This window comes from Poromitra crassiceps (assembly GCF_964638095.1).
Source record: "Poromitra crassiceps genome assembly, chromosome: 27".
NCBI classification, from domain to species: Eukaryota; Metazoa; Chordata; class Actinopteri; order Beryciformes; family Melamphaidae; genus Poromitra; species Poromitra crassiceps.
Window position 1 is genome coordinate 10184365 of NC_139650.1, and position 6090 is coordinate 10190454.

Consider the following 6090-nt stretch of genomic DNA (forward strand, 5'->3'; position numbering starts at 1 on the left):
GACCTGCTCTTGAAACATGGTGATAGTTGTTTGCTGGAGAGTGCAAAATGAGATGTGCTTTTTCCTGTTTGTAATTTGAGACAGAATAGCCTATAATACCCTGGCGGCCTCCGAGGCGATCGAAGCTTGTTCAAGCATGCACCTTATTTTGCAGTTTGCACTAAAAGAGCGGATTCTGATCTGATCCCCTGGGAGAGTTAGTTCACCCACGCCCAGGTGAGGAGGGGTGTGGTGAAGAGGCGTCTAGAATTCCCAAGACCCCCAAGCATGTACAGTCAAGTCTGTGTGTGTATGGTAATGGGTCCATATGCTACAGTAGCCTCAGTCACATGCAGACATTCTGAGCGCACCCATTTCATAATTATTTATTATAAAAAATAAAGTTATATAGCCTACAGTATGTAGCCTACATTTATTTTAAAACCACAAAAGCAAATTATTTCTAAAGGTTAGTAGAGGGAGAACCTCGTAAACGCTCTCACTGCCCGATATGAAAAGACAACAATCACTGTCTTCTGAAACTCTACAGTAGTACAGAGTACAGATTACAAAAGACAGGGGAGATCACATAACATTTCACTCGGACCAAAACATAAAAAAAAAAAATCGATGTTTTTTTTGTGGTTTTGGTCCAAGTGAAAGTTGTTCTATGGTCTCTCCCAATTCTAAATATAGCTGAACCGTTCGATTTGACCAAGTAAAACTATTTTTATAAGCATTTTACGAAATGTCTATGGGAAAATAAATTGCGGAAGAAAATCTCTGGTACAGTGCTGAAGCAGGAAGTGACGTTCACTTTGCCTCTCTATTTGCTGCTTCGTAGCACCCTGTGTGAGTCAGTGCATGCAAAGTAAAGGTCAGGCAGTGCTGCATAGCATTCTTCCAGCAGGAGGCAGTGCTGTATAGCATTCTTCCAGCAGGAGGCAGTGCTGTATAGCATTCTTCCAGTGGCCAAGGTCTGTGAATACCTGTGCTGGAACACCACCACCACCAAGTGCCTGTGATCTGTATAGTACATCCTGTACTGACTTGGTTAGAAAGACTACTGTGCTGACATATGTGATGTATAGGTTAGAAAATTGAGACTTCCTCAATGTTTGGTTAATGTAAGTGTTGTGAAAATATTAATTAAACAGTCCATAAACAGAAATACCCTCAAACTATTGCTGTGCGAAGTCTACAAACAAGCCACCCGTCCACTGGGGGTGAGTGTTGGGAAAACAGAAATAATAAATGCAGTATGCTGCTGCTGTGATTATTCATTTATGGTTCACAAATTATTATTTTTTACCATGAGTGACATGAAAACACACACAAAAACCTGTTGGTACTCCTACTTTTACAAGACCAAAAGAAAAAATAGAAAACAGTTTGACACTATATAAAATTCCAACCATTTATTTAATATTTTTGCACCATAGAAAAAGGCTATTTCATATTACAGTAGTGCTCCAGGCACATGAAAGGCAGTATATAAAAATACAAAACAATAAAGCAGATATTTGTTCACATTTATAATACATTTTGTATTGCATACATGTGCTCAGCCAATAGAGCCTCATTTAGTGCTCCACCTGTGATCACAGGAATGTTTTTGAATTCAACATGAATTTGGACATCAAACACATAGTATTTGCATAATTTAGTGCTTCTGATCTGTTTTTCTTGGCATACTGTAAGTATACTTCTTCACAATCCCTGTCAGCAGAGCAACAATGAAATGTATTTACAGAGACATGGAGCCACATAAAGTCAGAGACATTACGTGATATATGACATGACAGGTATGCTGCAGACTGACAGAGAAGAACTATGGGCAAACACTCCCAGCATGCACAAAACCGTTAGTCGTCTGTTTTATGGCAATTACTGAATGACTTCCACAATGGCGGTTAGTGCAAAAAGTTGTTGACAGCAAGACATCATTCATGGTTGGTGAGCTCATAAACCTGTTATGTTTCACCAAAGGAACAATGCATTTCCCTTTGTATAACATAGACCAATATACACACTGTCCCACAAGACAAAAGATTCAGAAGGTGTGACACAGGTGCACAGCAGTAGCATTGCCACTGGCAGAATGTGACATTAGAGAATGGTTAAAGGTTTGTCTTCTGGAGGTACGGTGATGCAGTGGTAAGCACTATCGCCTCACAGCTCGAAGGTCGTGGGTTCGATTCCCACCTGGGGACGAGGTGAACACTGAAGGAATGCGTGCCCGTCCGCATGTCCTCGAGTGCCCACCGCCCGGGTGGGGTCGGCAAAATGGCCTTTCTGTGTGGAGTTTGCATGTTCTCCCCGTGCCTCCCGGGGGTTTCCTTCATATAGGAACCCCCTTCACAAAAACATGCAATATCCTGGTTGCTAATGTGGTTCCTCCTCTGATCGTTAAGGGCGCCTGTTCAGAGGGAGGGGAACTGGTTGGAATAGCGTGATCCTCCCACGTGCTATGTCCTACCGGTGAAGCTTCCTCTGTCAGGTGAAAAGAAGCGGCTGGCTGACTGCCCATGTCTCGGAGGAAGCATGGAGCCAGTCTCGGCTCTCCCCAGATCGGCAGAGGATGGAGTAGCAACCAGGATTGAGAAATCAAATGAGCACTAATGGGGGATAAAATGGGATAAAAAATCGGAAAAGAAAAAAAAAAAAAAAGTGTGTCTTCTTTTACAACACGGTCTTCTCAAAGAGCCTTTAGGTGTGATAAGAGAATCCAAAAGTAAACTGCTCTCACCATAAAACAATATAAGAGATGCTTTGTTTACATAATATAGATTCAATGGTTCATTCTGAGTGACCATGTGACACTTTATACAATGATGTCCAAACTGAAAGCCATCCTGTTTGGCAGGTTGAGACTAATAGGCTTTAGATGAATAAGTTATTAGAACAGGGCGTTGACAGACTTCAACACAAAAACATATTTTCATTCTGATGATGACAAGGAGCAACAAGAATATTTTTTGGAACAGACAAAAAAGGCACTCTAAAGTCCATTATGAAATACAAGTCCTTTCATTTACGTTAACTGCAGCCTTCGATATAGGAAGAACAGCGTGCCATTGTAACCCGACCATGTGAACCTTGACCACTTTGAGACAGAAAATACAGTTGGGTTCCTCCTCAAGACAGACCTGCCATTCAGCCATGAAGGCAGAGAGGCCTACAAGTAGCTGGACACTGTGATAGCAAATTACAACACTGGCTTTCGGTTGGCAAATGTGTCCAGAGACCCGGAAGCTCGAGTGAGTCTGACTTGACCCATTCATTTACCATTTACCACTACTGCTGCGTACAACCTATTGAAGGCAGAGACATTTGCAGAAATTATTATCGTCTCTTCTGGAAACTTGAACTTGAAACTTGAACGTGAAACTTGAAACTTGAACGTGAAACTTGAACGTGAAACTTGAACTTGAAACTTGAACTGGAAACTTGAACTTGAACGTCAAACTTGAATGTCAAAGTTGAACTTGAAACTTAAACGTGAAACTTGAACTGGAAACTTGAAACTTGAACGTGAAACTTGAACGTGAAACTTGAACTTGAAACTTGAACTGGAAACTTGAAACTTGAACGTCAAACTTGAATGTCAAAGTTGAACTTGAAACTTAAACGTGAAACGTGAAACTTGAACGTCAAACTTGAACGTCAAACTTGAATGTCAAAGTTGAACTTGAAACTTAAACGTGAAACTTGAACGTGAAACTTGACCTTTCATGCTCTTTAACATAGGAGCGTTTTTGAACATGCCCGGTAGGATCAGGAGGCTCTACATCTTGCTGTAGACCTGCTCCAGCTGTGCCATCCGACCATCGTGATAAGTCACTGTGCTGTTGTATATTTGGCAGTTAATGTTGTCCTTGGCCTCGATGAGTTTGCCCCTGTACACCTCTCCAGTGTTGGTCTCACAGGTCACCATGTGTCCTCCTGCAAGACCTCGATGGGGTATACAAATTAATAATTACGGATAATAATTATTAATTTGCATCCGTATGTATGGGCAACTGGTGATTTCCCTTTCAAAATCAGCCAAGATGTCCCTTCTGTGCAGGTGGGAGAGCAGGTTTGGTCTGGACAGCTGTAGGGAGAAACAGAAAACATACATGTAGGAAGGTTCTCAAATAAAAATGTCACTCTTAGCAGGAAGAGGAAGAAGAAAGAGGCACTGAAACAAAGACAGAGGTACTCACGTCGGCCTCTCGTTTGCGCCGTTTAGCTGCCATCTCTCTTTGCACCAGGTACTGTGGTGGAGGATGGCGTTGCGTGGTCACAGGCAGCACGTCAAACCGGGGACGTTTGGCTCCTCTGTCTGGACCTGGGAGGCTAGAAGGAGAATTTTCTTCAATTACTAAACTTGGAAGAGAGAAATTTGCTTCTGCCTTTCAGAGCTTTCTTTCAAAAACTCTGGGTTGGGCAAAGCCAAATGGGTCAAGTCAGTCATGATTGTGTCTACAGGCTGATTTAGACGATGTTCCAGATAACAGAATCCACATCCATACAGCTAGTCTTCATGTGCTTTCACATTATACTGATGACTTGAATATCAGAATCCTTGGGCCTGACCAATATTGTCAGAATCAGAATCAGCTTTATTGGCCAAGTATGTACACATACAAGGAATGTGACTGGGGTTTGCTTTGCTCTCATAGTACTCCCATAGCAAAAAAGAACGAACGTTATGCACAAGTTAAAAACAGGCAGGGCAAAATGGAACATTTAGACATTAGCCACATTTTACAGTAACTACTATTCACCTTATGTAAGACACAATTATATTTGTTCTTCTGGTTCAGCGTTAGCCGGCCGGTAAACATTGATAAACTGTAAACTATGAATGAAGCAACATTCAGCAGCTACACTGCGGCCAACTTCAGACATGCTCATAGCCAGAGGTTCTCAAATGTTTTTCAGCCAAGGACCCCTTACAAGATGGAAAATACAGTATACCGGGGACCCCCTCATTCTGATTTGTGATTTTGGGCTAAGCTTAATTGTTTCCACGGTAACGCGCTTGACTTTTAAATACCGTAAATTCCGGACTATAAGCCGCACCTTCAAAGGTGACTATTTTTTTCTTCTATAAGCCGCACCGGTCTATAAGCCGCGGGTGTTTTGATGTTTAATTACCATATGTAAGGCTTCGTGCACAGAGGGGATTGTCGGGAAAGAGATGGCTGTTTGGGGAAGCTCCCATTTATTAACATTTCAACAAAACAAAAGTCAGGTCACTAATCCCCAGACAAAATCACACATTGTGAGATGCTTAAAAATCACCATCGGCGGGAGCTGCTGTGCAGCCAAGAACACAAGTGAAATTCGTTCTCTCGTGACCTGTGGTTCTCAACGTGATGGACGATTCACCTTTCTTGTTAACAGTCCTAGTGAGAGGCAGGTCGAACGTCAAAGGCACTTCATCCATATTTATGATCTGCTCCGGTCCGATGGAATATTCCTTGATCTTTCTTTGTGTGAATTCGCCGAAGTTTGTAATTTTCTCCTGGTAGTCGGGAGGGAGTTGCTGACACACAGTCGTCCGCGCCCTGACGGACAGTCCCTTTCGTCTCGGGTTTGTGCATGATCCTTTGCTGCTGCTGCTGTTGTTGTTCCTGTCTCGCTACTGTCTCAGACATGGCTTTCAGGCTCAATCGCCGCCATCGTCGTAACACAGCCAGTTCTCCATCTTTTGAAGCATGATGTTAGATTACAACGAGCTAGTTGTGTGGCTTAGCCTTCCAAAATGTTGCTGTTAGTTTTTTAGAATGTAATACATAGAATTGGGAATGTTACATTCAATTTCATTCAGACTGTCTTTCAGGCTCCATCGCTGCCTTTTTCCCCCCGGAGCGAGGGAGGAGGGAGGGAGGGTGTTTTACCGTAGTGGCTGAGAGAGAGTAGTGGCACAGTGCTCCAATCAGGTCGCGAGGCACATTTTTTGCAACATCATCCAATCAGGGTCTCGCTCTCATAATGTCTGTCTTGCTCTCGTTCTGCCTCATACCAACATCCATAGATTTTGGAGGTTCCCGAGTGGCCGTTTGCTGGAAAAATCCATAGATAAGACGCACCGTTATATAAGCCGCAGGGGGCAAAAAA